Genomic DNA, 15,119 nt, shown 5'->3' with positions numbered 1-15,119 from the left:
CTATGAAATTTACCACAAATATACATTTCCAGATTCTACACATAGTATCAGTATTAAAAGTACACTGAAAAATCATTATCCAAATATATTCTTACAAGAAGACAGTTATAGATATGCAACAATCACTTTGGACATGAGTGTACATTACTGAGAAATCTTAATATTATTTTTTTCAAAATAACAAATGGTACATATCTAAGACGTCTCTGCGATAGCCGCAAGTGTAGCCTACATCACAAATTTTCTCATGAGAATACCGTAGTAACATTAGCAATCATTGTACTAATTGTAGCAGCATCAAACAAATATATTTTGTTAAAAGTCTGAAAATTATGTTATCCTGACTGACATCACATAGACATCTGTATGGTTGCAAATTAGCTTCGCCACAACAGCCGTCATTTGTTTATCAAAAGTAGCAGCATTCCCCGCGCGCTACTTGAATTGGAGATGACTAACAAAAGAAGGGTTCGGAGCAATATTGCGTCTTTATAGGACAGCCCATCTCGAACTCCAGTTTATTTTTCGACAAATGTTATTTTTTAGTTGTTGTTGGTGTGATACAAAGTTCTACAATGTCGTCCTGAAGTCGGAGGCACCCCTTCAACACTAATAATAGTGAAGAAGAAAGAAAGAAATCGGTAAGTATAACGATCATAAAATATTTTAGTTCACTTTAACTCTCTGCAGTTAAAGTGAATGAGTGCATATTATGTTTTATCCATACAGGAATAGAGAATGCCGTGTGAATTAAATATTGAATATTTTTTGTAAGCTGCTGAATTTTGGAAAAGTGTTGTGAATTAAATATTGAACGTTTTTTGTAAGCTGCTGAACATTTGGAAAAGTATTCTATCACTTGTCCGTATGAGAGTGAATTCTCAATTCGGTATAAATGTCTACATTTTTTAAATTTATATTTTTTCTTTCCGTGCAGGTTTACTTTTGGCTAACCACTCGAAATAATAGTTGAAAAATTGATTCTTTCGTGCAGTTTTAGTATACGGATCCATAGTATAAGTAGTAATAGGAGTAGGGGTAAGGGGTAGCAATAGGAGTGTGAAGGGGTTAGAAGCCCCGCAGGGGTTCATTCGGTTCGGGAAGGTTTTAGGACACAGGTCCCCCCATATAGGTTAGTAGCAAGGTTGGTTCCTTTCTGTACCAAAGTTTAAATTTTAATTTAAAGACTATTGCCGCGCGAGTGAAGGCGGGTTAGAGAAACGCAGGGCATGTCGTTTTCTGTCTTTATTACAGCTAAATGGGAAGAGGGACCTGTTTTCTAGAACATTTCCTCCCACTTTCTTTATTCCACCATTTCATTCATTTCTCATCGTCATCGTCTTCTTTAGCCTAGCGAGCATAACTGTAGGACGTAAAACTTAAAGACTTCATTTCATTTTCATTTTTCTAGTTTTAGTCGAGATATGAGATTACTTCATTGCAGAATACCGCTTCTAGCTTTCTTAATAAACTATCTAATAATAATAATCTATAGAATAATTTATGTTCTATAGCGATCAAAATTAAAATGAAAAATATTTCTACCAATTCCGGGTTGAACACTGCCTTCGAAAACGAACTTGATATCAAATTTGCTGATAATCAAATAGTGTTTCAAAATTTTTCTTCTCTGGATGAACAAACAGAGCAAATACATAAACGTGCTTTGGTGAACGAAAATCCTTAATGAACAAAATAAGTATTGTTTCACAGTGTGAAACTAAGACCTATAAACATGCGAATTCAATATTCAAACTTGAATTCGTGTTTCTATTAATACTGGTTACAATTGGGTAATAAGATCAAAGATAGAGCGTGTTCCTCAGACGCTTAATGTATATCAAAAGGCATTGCTGGTTATCACTTAATGTTCTCGTTCAATGGCGACAAAGGTTGAAACCAAAGATTATTTGGTTTAACTACTTCCGGTTTGAATTGAAGACTAAGAAAGAGTTAGAACCTATTCTTGGAACAGTGTATCCATTGCAAGAAGCTGCTTCTTAGTATGTTTTCAAGTCCTTGCTACATGGAAATGAGTATTGAAGCCAAAAATGATAGTAAATTGAAACTATTCCGATTTTGTTAGGATATTCATGATATGTTGTCTTGACACGCTGAAGTGTTTACAAAAGCAGTTTTCCACTATCTGCTACCATTTTCGTTATATGGTCATAAATTTGAAACTGGAAGTAATTGTAAATTTCAATCACTTCCGGCTTCGCTAGAGTGTTGTGGATAGGCATGGTATGTTAAGTTGAGGCGGTAAATTGTTTTCAGAAAAATGCTCCTAGCTATCTCTTACCATTTTTGTTCTATTGCGATAAACGTTGAAACCGAAAATGACTAATTTTAACCATCTTCGGTTTAAATGGAGAGTTAACGAAGGAGCTGGAAACTACCCTTGGGACGATGAATCGATTACAAGAAACCGCAATGCGATATCTGTTACAGGTTTTGATCTGATACCTGTCGACAGACGGGGAAATAGTTCTATAAAACTTCTGACACTTGTGCATAGTATAGGTTGGAGCAAGGAGAAAAATAACAGCCTTATGTAGGGTATATATTCCTGAAGCGACATTCGAATGTGCAGTCATACAACTTTCTTATTTTTTTGTAATTTGCTGTGCAGCGTTCTTTTTGTTTCATATCTCTACTCAATTATAGCTTGAGCTACAAACATTTTAAAGTAACAATATGAAATATGGTGTTTCTAGTTCTGAAAATCGGTAAATTTTCAACGGTCTAACCTTGCAGAATGGTCTTAATTAACACAAAGTTTAAAAAAATATATTTTGACAGTTAAAAATATAGTCTCGAATCAGTCCAGCTACACACTTGTCCTTACACATTAATTTAACAAAGGATCAGATTGTACACTTCTCATACTTATTTAAAGTCGCGTTCAGCCCAGCAATTTGGGCATCATTTATACAAAGTAATGTGAGAACCTGTAGTAGTTGTTGTTTCATTGAAATAGAATTTCAATCAAAAAATAATATGAGATCATATATAAGAAGTGCTTTTTTTCTTTTCTTGTACCGACTGTAAAAGAAAGATCCCAAGTGTTAAACTTTTCAAGACTCAGTAATATTGTCTTGAGAACAAATAACAAGTATATTGCTTCCTCTTTGAGTCTTAGATCCATTCACAAAAGTGATGATTACAGACAAAGTATATTCAGGGATGGCCTTTGGGGGATGTTACTTCAGTAAAAGTCAAATATTTATCCCTTCAAACTAAAAAAAGAAGAGTTAACTAATTATTATGTACTGTAGGAAGTTAATTGAGTCGTCCAATTCCAACTAACCTCTTCGTCTGTTTACAGAAAATCCCAGAAAAGTTAAAAGATGTTGGAGTGGCGTGTTTCGTAGAACTGGGAATCCTTCAGTGTGTTCATGTGAATAACCTGAACATCCTTAAAATATTTCCAGTTTTACAAAACGATCGATCTACAGTCTTTCTCGGTTTTCTGGGATTTTCTGTAGATGGACAAGAGCCGTTTTGGAACTGAAAGACTAAATTTTCTTCACTTACAATGGAGCTTTAAAAGTTTAACTTTCTTTTACGTGACTTCCCTTTCTGAGCCACCACCTGATATGCTTTATTTATTTCAGTCGAAATAAATATTTTATTTATTTCAGTCGAAATACATCTACTAATTACTCTGAATTATTAAACATTTAAGGTCATTTTCAATATATACTTAAACCTCTGTGTTTTCTCTTGGGCCTATCAGAAAAATTATGAATAACAAGATTAACAACCTTGCTTCAAAGTCAATCTTATAGTGGTTAACATAGCTTACCATCGTGCCTCAAAGACTTAATATTTGCAGCACTTTATTTCTTTTCCATTTTGATCTTTCTTAAGGACAAATCTAATTAATGTTTAAAATCCCAAACATGCTGCAAAATGCACGTATGATGGGTTGTTAGGTTACTTGGAATCAGAGTGCATAGGCAAACTTAAAAAATGTTTCAAACTTCGGTTACCATGGTATATTTCACAACACACAAGATGCGAGTAGGCAGCATTTTGTAAGTTGTATCGAATGGCTCTAACTTGTGCATATTTCTCTAAATTATTTGTTTTTATTATTTCAGCGAAGTTTCTTTCGAGCGCCATATTCTGCGCGCAAATCGTCTTTGTCAACTCTACAGAGCCATCAAAGTAACCGAGATTATTCTTAAAAACTATCCATCAATGATTTTACAGTGAGTAATAGATGAAAACTAGTGTCTTGGTGTGGTACGAATAAGTGCATTTCAAGGTATTCGTAACACAATGTATAAATTGAAAAAGTAAGTTTCCCTCGCAGGTATGGACAGGTGTGTTTACGGAAGATAAATACTATACTATATAAATAAAGATCAAATATCATCTTATTTTCCTACATAAGAATCAATGATGTGGATACGTTTGTCATGCCAGTTTATGAGGTTTGAAAACCCTCTTGGAAGAAAATACATGTCTTGCATAGAGAAAACTATTTTATGGCTGTGTTCATTTCGTCCTTGGTTCCAAAGTGTGTTCCGCGAAAGCCTTCTTTATTACCGGAAAGAGTTGACAAACATTGCTGAGCACGAGATGTGAACTGTACTTTGGATGAGGAAAGTGCTCTCAGCCCAGGGTTGATTGTGCGTTGCCAAGTGTAGTCTCCGAAAAAGAAAACGCCAGAAGTCACAAGGAGAGACTGGGCCCTGCTAATACCACACTTCAGTCTTTTCAGTTTCTATTAATACCGGTAAGCATTGATTTTTCTAACCTTGCTGCTTGCTTCTAACCTTCTACTTGCCAGATATTTAATGAGACGCTTATCGGAAATTTCTAATAGCAGTGCGTAAGCATCGTTTGCAGGATATTGATTGCATTACCATATGTATGGCTCTATCATTACACTGATGTCTTGTTTGTCTTCTCGGGGAAAAACGAGGAGAAACTTACTTTCAGTTTTCCTTCATACATAGTTTTTAATTCACAATTTTCAAAGAGTAGGCTAGTTGTTATCATAAATGTTTGGCTTTTAAATAGATTTTAACTTCTGTTTTTGTAGAGTGAGATTTGTACCACATGGAAAAATACCAGAAAAGAAACATGAGTCAACCCTAGAACGGTCGGATCGGGTCTCTGAGACCAATCTGCTTATATTTTAAATAAAATTTTCAACTTAAAGTTAGTGGTTTGAATTGTAACCTTCCTGAAAAGCCCGACAAGAGACGCTAGTGTTGCAAACCAATTTGATTTATTGTTAGTTTGCTTTTAATAGAGCTCTGAACCTCGCTAGGGCCTGTCATACCCAGCCCAAGCGTTTGCGCAACTTTTTTGTTTTGCTAGTGTCAAGAATTTTGTAGGAAGTTTACCTTTTTATTGCGATTATGTATTCGATACTTTCTGAGTGTGTTTATACGAAGAACATTTCACTTGGTATTTTGAGCAACTTTAGAACATAATGGAACGTGAAATAGTTTATGTGAGTAAAATTCATAGAATTTTATATGATGAAAATGAACTGGATGATTCCGATGTAGATCCTGATTTTGAATTATTAAGTGACCATAATAGTAACAATGAGTGTGGTGAATTTTATGATAAGTGTGAAGAATTGTTACTGCTGCCGCTGGTGAGAAAACTCCACCCACCCCGTCATTAGACAACAATATTGCCAAGAATGAAAACTAAAAAAACTTTTCCCCTTACATTCAGTATATTTTAACATACGTGGTGCCTTCGGTTGTGTTAAATAAACTTATAAGTGTCGTTTACAGTATACTTACTTATAACAACATTTAAGCAAGTGTTCTTTTTTATATAATTTTGTAGAGAACTCATATAATTTACTAACAAAAATATGTAAACAATTAAAATATTTCTTAAAAATTAAGTGAAAACAACAGTTATGAGTTGAAATGCTTTTTTTCTGTTGGAAATATTTGAAATTACATAAAAGTATGTTTTTATTTGTTATTAAAAAATATCGGTTACAAATTAATTATGCAGTTTTATTTTCTTGGGTCTCTCAGACCCAGCCCGACCGTTTATGGACCTTTTTCCGCCCAACCATTCTAGGGTTAACGTAGGAATGCAGGAACATAGTGCGCATATAAAGAATAGACGGCAGTATTTCTACTCATATTAATGTCAGGAAATTCATTAGCTCACAAACCTGTTTGTTTTAGGAGGACTACAGGAAATACCAAACCTCGTTTATTAATTGGTTCGAATGGATGGTGTACTGCGTAAAGGTTTTCTCATAGCAACAAATAAAAACAAATGCAAATTCTCGTCATTGACTAGAGAAACTCACGGCCGATTGCACAATGTCCACTTAAGAGCTTAAGCTCAGCTTACGGTGAATTTTACGTTGCACAATATTGGCTTTATGCAAAGCGGAGTTTTAAAAAAAACGCTTAAATCTAGGCGGCAGAGGAACTACCGCTCAACTTCTTAAGCGGAGTTTTCTTGCGCATTCGATAATTCGTTGTTTAGAAAATTCTGCTTGAATGCTGGGTAGGATTAGAGATGCCACTTTACTTATACTGCAAATGGTTTTGAAAGAAAGGAAGATCACTGTGACCACGGCTAGTACTTTCGTACTAGATCTAGTACCTTTTCTAATATTTTAGTGTTTTAGTCCGTTCACCAACAAATCTGGTACTTTTCTCCTCTTCTTCTTTTCTCATAAATACATTTGACAGACAAAAAAGGAATCTCATGAAAATTTATCGATTTTGAGCTGTAACTTATAGTTCATTCTATTGGAGAAAATAGGTAGTAGAAAAGTGTCAAAGAACGAAGGATTAAAACGAATAAATGACCACAGTAAACATTATTACATAGTTGATGATCCGTTTAAACAGTAAGCTATTAAGGCATTAAAACTCGATTTTCTCAATAAGCCTATTTTATGTATTTTCTTCCGACATCCTCTATATTTGTCATACTTGTGTTACTTTAATGGTTTTACAGTAAGTTCTAATACAATTAAGCAGGGATTCCGCCAGGGCGTAAAGTCAAAATCGGTAAGGTGTAAGTGGTTTGCACGGTTTGTATCAAATTTGACTAAAACATTTAAAGTTGGGGTTCTTTCAAGAATATGAGAGATCACTCCCGTATCCACAGGGTAGAGGAGCTGCTGGAAACCTTCTAGTAAGAAACTAATATCGTAAAATGTCATAAATATGGTCAATCGGGAGCAGATAAAAGTTTAGTACTTTTCTCCCAGATCTAGTACTTCTTTTCTGTATAGGTTAGCACGATATATTTTTGCTGTGTGGTCATACTGAGGAAGATACGATTAAACACCAGGAGTTAAGCGAACATTTTGCAACTTGGGATAGCAGTTCTACTTGAGACTGCGAAAAGTTTGCAGTTCTTTTCCTACTTTCATTATAAATACTCATCGAAGATCTCTTGCTAACAATTCACTTCCACCACATACGAACACCAATCAGAGACCATTCCCTGAACCAATCAAAGGACACAAACACTGAAAAAAGAAAACAGAAATGTCAAAAGTTTCGTTGAAATATTGCCAGATGCATAGAAACTCTTGCTTAACAATGCTACGCTTGGAAACTGATTGCGCAACAGACTACGGCTTAATTCTGTCGCTCCGAATAAGTTCGGCTTCACTCAACCACGAGTTCAGCGAACATTGTACAACCGGCCGTCAGTCTTGTTTATGATATTTTATGGGAGTGATGGCCTTCATTTTGAAAGAAAGCGTCAATAGTGGTAAACGAATTTAGTGGTTTCAGCCAAATGGACTTTTTTTTGCTTATCTACCCATAAGGAATCTACCCCGGAAATTTTGCCGTACCTTTTTGTCACATCCTATATATATATATTTGGTTACACCCTATATATATATATATATATATATATATATATATATATATATATATATATATATATATATATATATATATATATGCATATTTTGAAATACGAAACTACGTCTTGTCACTTTCTGTTTATTTCTAATCAATTTTCTGATTCCCACAATTTTCTGTATATTTTCACATTCCCAGTCTACTTTCGGTTTTAGATGAGCTTGTTGAATTATGCAAGAGTGCACAACTGAAATTTCCTTTGGGCAACCGATACATGGAAAAGTGCCGTAATGGATGCCTGAATATCAAAGAGAAATAAACTTTAAGTACATACTTATGTAACCAGAAAGGAGCTAGAAAGCAATAGAAATCGAAAGGTGTTAGATGGGTGAGAATAGAATGGTGTGTCACTCAACATATATTTACTACACTATTAAAATCAGTGTGATAGCTGCTGTAACTTGAGCTTTATTGTCACTTGAACTTCAGTCACACTTCCATTCTTTGTAGAATTGCGCTTTGATGTTCAGCGAGACCTGCCACTGACGGTTTGTTCCGGAGTACTGTTCTGCTTCGCAAATGTATTTTTGCCGAAATGTTTGTAGGCTGTCCAAGGTAATGACAGCCTTCAATAGACCTTGGAGACTATCATTACCTTATACACTGCGTCTGGCGGCGCTCAACACATTTTGCACTTTCTTTACTCTATCTACACATAACCTAATGCCAAGAATTAACCCTGCTCCGCCGTCTCCGGCTGACAATTTGTAATTGCGTCATGTGACGTATTTCCAACTCCAGATATTTCCATTAAATGTATAGGTATATGGGTAAATATGTCATTCTCTTAATGTAACATGCATATAATGTCGTGTTTTACTTACATTATTTTTACAGGACGATTTTCTATTTCCCACTGTTATTAATTTTGGCAAGCTTTGCATATTTAACGACTGTCAGAAGACTTTGCGCTTTTGGTGCTACTGATGATGGGGACGAAATAGTTAGATGTAGAAATGGATCATTCATGGATGGTAAAATATGAATCTTTTTATATTTAAATGATGTAAATACATTAGTTGTAGTTTATCATTTACTATACACTGTATAGATGTTACATATTATAAGGAACGATAAAAGAAATTACACAATGTTATTATTACTGTAATTGTATTAGTACCCGTCTATGGAAACTTTTAATAATTTAGTTTTCTAAATTTCTCTTTTCGTCTCTTATCCGCCTAGGAGAGGGATTCTGCTACTTCTACATTTTCATTACGAGAATGCCGCAGCTTATATTTAATGTTTTTAGAAGAATTTAGAAGAGTAAACGCATTTAGAAGGGAGATGATTGTCAAGTCTGTTTCCTATTGACTTCATTTAACTCTTAGGAAAAACATTAAACAATATGAATAGTTATACTTTGTTAAACTTATAATTCGTTTCGGTACAAATTCTCGTGGCGAAAACATGCAGCTAGAACTGTGCAGACCAATATTTAGCCATGGAAAACCTCATGGTTCAAACTCACCTTGTTGGTACAAATAAATGTCCACTCTGACATCTGGTGAGAAACTTATCTAAGTTCACAATTCTAATATCACAAACTCTGTACATCTCCAGCAAACAGACTGCGATATACTGATAGTATGGATAATATACGATGTTGTGCTTTCTATGTAAGTGCAACGTAAACAACACGCTATTGCAAGTGCCTTCTTTTGCGAATTCCAACTGCAACATTCTACAAATTCACACACAAAAAAATAGAAAACGTTAACAATGGAGGGCAGTTATTACGAATTCCCGTTGGTTTGCCATTTTTTTCAGCCTCTTATACTCAAGCAACATAGTTTCTGAGTGAGCTCCTCTGGAATACCATTGAAACGGGCTCTTGAAAAAATTTTCGTGGTATTACAGATACCAAGTCTTACACCTTGCAAGTGTCCTCCAGTGATTCCTTATATGCGGTAAGATGAACAATTTCGATTTATGGTGAAACAAGAGTTACAATTGGCGAACAAAATCAACCGTCTTTAGATGTGGAGTTCTCTAAGACTAAATAATAACCGAGAAAATTTCCTACATCTGATTGTCATTTCACATGAAAATTACATAAATAACTAGATAACACTGTAAGCTATATACACACTTCTGATTTGGCCTTTAGCAAGAGGTAATGAATCATGTCTGTCTCAGGTGAAGTAAAGCCATTAATTTAAATTGTTGCAGTGCTGAACACTATGAAATGCAACAGAATGATGGTTTGCACAACCATCCGACAATTGTCAACAGACATAGTTTCCTAATACTGGACGATAATTCATGCCCGCGTGTCACACAAGGACCAGTGCAACCTCTCGAGAAAGAAACAATACGAAATTCTTTCTCGCCCACCATTCTCTTACACCTCTCCCTCCGACTAACACCTCTTACACCATTCTAATGACCTCTTGGGAGGAAAATGTCTGCTTGATAGGGTAGTGGAATGTGTGGTTGAAGATTTCTCCGCGTCGGAAGTCAGAGACTTCTACAACAGATTCCAATAGTTGGCTCAGTGGTAGCAAAGGTACGTAGTTGCAGAGATGAATATCTTGATTAACAAAGCCTTGTAGTTTTCGTTTTCTAGCCTTTGGGTATAACTCAAGTGGATCGAATACTTAATTCTCATCAACCTACTATCAACAATAATTTGCTCTCTTAACTGTCGGTAGGTTAAAGTAATATAATAGGTTTCAGTCCAAAACCTGATAGCCAGAACCTCCAAAGATAAAATCTGGCCATCGTAGTCATTACATCGCCTGAGAAAAACCATTCCCGTCGAACATATCTCCCAGTCTAAACTTCGCGAGGAGGAAACTTGGCTGGAATAACAACACGCCATGAGAAAATTTCGCCAAAACGATTTCTTCAGTGTAGGAAATTCAACATATCGCTGTTTGTATATGCAAGCTAAACTACGGAGAGGGACTCATCCTTGCACCTTTCTAAACTAATTGATTAAAATAGGTGAAACCTTTTACCAAACAAATATTAAGAGTAGCAATCAGTTAAACATAATTAATAATACCAAAGAAAAAGAAAGAAGAGTGACCATTGGAGTACTTTTATTCTTAAATAATATACTGTATCAACATAGAATCAAGCATCTAGACTTTCACTCTTCTGATCTGCAGCGTGCAATGGACTTACTCACTACAAGAATAAATCACAGAAATCTTCAAGGGAATAATACTGAAACACAATGCGACATTTATTAGTAACCAAACAACCGAATGCTTTGAATCGTACATGGTGAAAGGCGTCAATAGACAACGTAATATTCACAGAGTTCATGCACAATAATGTAATGAAATATTTTGCAGTTACTTTTTAAAGTTAACTTAAAACTGCACGTTGTTAATACAAAAAGTAATAAAAATTAAGTAACTCCATAATTAGCTGGGACTATGTGACGATTACATGTCAATACCTTTAATAAATTTTATGAAGCCCTTCTTTGTCTTAGCATGACCATGTATAATCAGTTCAATAAGTTAAGCTAGAAAGTAACATCAAAATTGTTAATTTATGTGTGTTTACAAGCTTCGGTAAGGTTCGAAGTTCTCTTGTCCTTTTCAAGGGTTTTCGCTAAACCTGCAATTGTTGACCAATCACGATCACAGCACTGCGCTCTTTTCCTAAGCCAAGAATTGGGCACTGACGATGTTCATTCGTCTAATTCATCTCTTCCAAAATAGTTCGTATAATTTTTAATATTATTTTGAAGAAAGTATTCACTCAGAAACAGCCTTGAAACCAATTCCAGCTTTTATTCCTTCAGAAAGGTACAGAACGCATAAAATTAATAGTTAATCTTTAAAGATCAAGATTTAATTTTCAGCCCAATTCAGTTAATTAGAACTAATAGTTAATGTTGTTGTATTTGGTTGTACTGCAAATATAATGATAATAATAATAATTGATTATCTAGTTTGTATAAAACTATTATCCGTAGTTTAAATCTAATTTGTATAAAACTATTGCGATAAAGTGAACTTCATAAATTCTCTGAATGAGCAGTTGATAGTCTATAGTAATTTAGCATAGTTATAATTATTGTCTTTGTTCCCATGAACGCAATAGGGTTACGTAACTTCTGGATTATTCGCTTGCCCAACTATTTTGAGGCTTTAATATGTTGCAGCATATCAAGAGCTACGGATAATATATAATGAAACATTTGTTGTACATCACATATTGTGATACGAGACTATTTTACATAGTATATCTTATCTAATATAAATAAAATAAAGAGTTTGTTTGTGTGTTTGTCTGTTTGTGTGCGACCTGGGGACCAGACGAGTGGACCGAGAGTTCCCAAAATTTGGTCACGGGTACCTTGGTCCAGGCCCCAGATCAAGACGAAGCGTTTATTTTTAAATTTCGAACCAGGGGGGTCTCGGAGGGGACGTTTACTGGGACCGACCTGGGGACCAGACAAGTTGACCGAGAGTTACCAAATTTTGGTCACGGATACCTTGGTCCAGGTCCCAGTCTAAGGCGAAGCGTTTTTGTCAAAATTGTAACCAGGGGGTCTCAGGGGGCGTTTACCGAGACATGTAGTAAAAGTAATCCAAATTGATCGACATTAGTGTCAAATCCATAGTTTTCACGGTCGCTGAGATCAATGGTGATACTTCCATCAGCGATGACTTGCAAATTCAGCTACCACTGTATGCGGGCCGGGTGTCAGCGGGTGAGGAATACCGAGACATGTATAAGTAGCCCATATTGATTGATACTAGTGTCAAATCCATAGTTTTCGCGGTCGCTGAAATGAATGGTGATACTTCCACAGGTGTTGACTTCCAAATACAGCCCCCATGCGAAGAATGGGTATATTAAGCTAGTATTACAATAAATGGACTGCTTGGATGCCAAGAACTAGTACAGATAAGTACCTTTCACTTCTGTGAATAGGTAATTTTTTAAGGGATTTTTGTAAACACTAAATTATAAAACAATGAACTACATACAGTAGTTATGGTTTTGGTTCCCAACATAAAAGAAATATGAATTGTTCATGAGATATTGAACTTTAACTTTCACTCCTGGAAAATTTCAATTTTGGAGTTAGGCCACTTGGCATCGAAACAGTTCACTGTAAGGTAAATACATTCCGCACATAAGTAACATAGTTGTTCAGGAGCCTTCGATTTCCATCCTCTCAAATGAAAGCTGAACGACTGCTTGATACATACTGACTATATAAGAGAAACAGTGTATTAAGTTTTCGAGCTTTGGTGCGTATCCGTATTTACACTCTGATATAACTTTAAGTTCACACTCAAATCGAGCTAATTGTTTAATACATTTCGAAAGCTTTTGTTTATATGCAGCTCATTAAGGAAAATCTATTTCATAATCGTAACATTTATGTACTAAGAAACTATGAACATAAAGTGGACTCGACCTAGCCTCGTGGCTGCTGTGACTCAGTGGCACAGCTTTCCACCTTGGTGTGTGAGGACTCTGATTCTGTGTGTGTGTGTGTGTGAACTCCGTGGCTAGTGTACGCGTCTTTGTCGTGGAAGACTCGGGTTCAATTCCCGGCGCGAGCTCATGTAGTTCGGATTCCACGTTAATCAGTAGGTCTACACTTCATATATTCTCGCTGCTGAAAGAGACGGTAAAGTCAAAATCAACTCAACAATATATATGTGTGTGTGCTTATGTGAATTTCCGCGTGGCTGTATGGTTAACACATACACCTTGATCGCGGGAGACTCTGGTTCGATTTACGGTGGAAGCTCATGAAGTTGTTACCGGTATTCCACTTTAAACTGTAGATCCATGCCTCATATAACCATACATATAATATATATGCCTTTGATACACTTATTTTCCGACTTGGAAGCCATCGAAAATTTCCGGACACAGAGTCCCGTAGACCGAAAATGAGAAACATGGCTACAGAGTAAAACTGCCATAAAAATTTAAGCTCTTTAGGCTAACTTAATCCTTATGTATAATGAAACTAGCTTGGCCAAGTTATAATGGAGGAAATGCTATCATTTGCAACACTCTGAGAATAGAAAATGTTCGCCAGGTCCTCCCCTCTCCCCTCTCCAGCAGAATGAAAACCCTGACTAAAACTCAATATTATATATAATATTATATATAATATTGAGTTTTAGTCAGGGTTTTCATTCTGCAGGAGAGGGGAGAGGGGAGGACCTGGCGAACATTTTCTATTCTCAGAGTGTTGCAAATGATAGCATTTCCTCCATTATAACTTGGCCAAGCTAGTTTCATTATATGTAAGGATTAAGTTAGCCTAAAAAGCTTAAATATATATAACTATTTTGTGTAATGTAACAAACAGTGGCGGATAGTATTCATGTTTTCTTGCAGAGGTCCTTACGAGGGTTCGCTTCCATCTTCCTCTCCCCAAGAACTAAGATAAATTAAAAAATTGCGATTACTTGTTAATCTTGTAAAATTGCGATTACTTGTCAATCTTGTACAAAGGACGCAATTAAAGTCCCAGTGTAACACCCCTTTACATTTAGATTTTTGCCCTGGAAGGAAACCAGTTATTATTGTTTCTTGATTTCCCAGTCTCACCTACATAAACATACGAATAGAATTAAAGGATAGGACATGTTTAGAGTGATTGCACGTGACATCTAACTATATTTCTCATCAAATGTGTCACAGATGAAAATGTCCGTTTATACTGCCTCTATTTTCTGGTACATATGTTTCATTTATGTTATGTTGCTAAAATTTGTTAGGAAACAAGTACAGACTGCGCCTGTGTGCCTGACAAAACGTAAATGTACTGGATAATTATTTCTTCACTTTCTTAAAAAAAAAAAAAAAGTAACCCATCTCATGTCGGCTAATAAAAGGAGGTAGCGGACCAAAGATAGTCGTTGTTTACCTAAGGTCGTTACACAGCAGGGGTTTCACTCAGTCAGAGAGAAAAAAAATTAAAATTTGTACATTTGTTTTGAACTGCAATATACTTCTTCCTTTTATTTTAAGAACCATTTCCTTGTCATTTGTCTGCATCAAAAAAAATCACTAGAATGTGCCTATTTACCCAAAGTACGTACTAGATCACTAGTTCAATAGTAAAACCACTAAATCTAATATTATACGAAATCATAAATGTGGCATCCCTGGGTTGGAGCGAAAGTAATGGTTGGAGTAAAAACTAGTCCGTATTTCTACTGCGTTCTGTTGTTGAATTCACAGAAATGTTCAAAAATCAATTCAAGAAGTAAAACACGATCC

At 35.5% G+C, this 15,119-nt stretch overlaps 1 long non-coding RNA gene across 1 annotated transcript; it reads left to right on the top strand.

Moving 5' to 3' along the window:
• The first annotated feature begins 500 nt into the window (after positions 1-500).
• LOC145672806 (uncharacterized) lies at positions 501-8,867 on the top strand. Its single transcript, XR_014128671.1, has 3 exons — positions 501-641; positions 4,107-4,217; positions 8,733-8,867. It is a non-coding gene; the product is annotated as an uncharacterized LOC145672806 (long non-coding RNA).
• The last annotated feature ends 6,252 nt before the right edge of the window (positions 8,868-15,119 follow it).

This window comes from Thermobia domestica, chromosome 16, assembly GCF_964235325.1.
Source record: "Thermobia domestica chromosome 16, izTheDome1.hap1.1, whole genome shotgun sequence".
NCBI lineage: Eukaryota > Metazoa > Arthropoda > Insecta > Zygentoma > Lepismatidae > Thermobia > Thermobia domestica.
The sequence above is the reverse complement of the archived record's forward strand: the minus strand, read 5'-3'. Positions and strand labels throughout refer to the sequence as shown.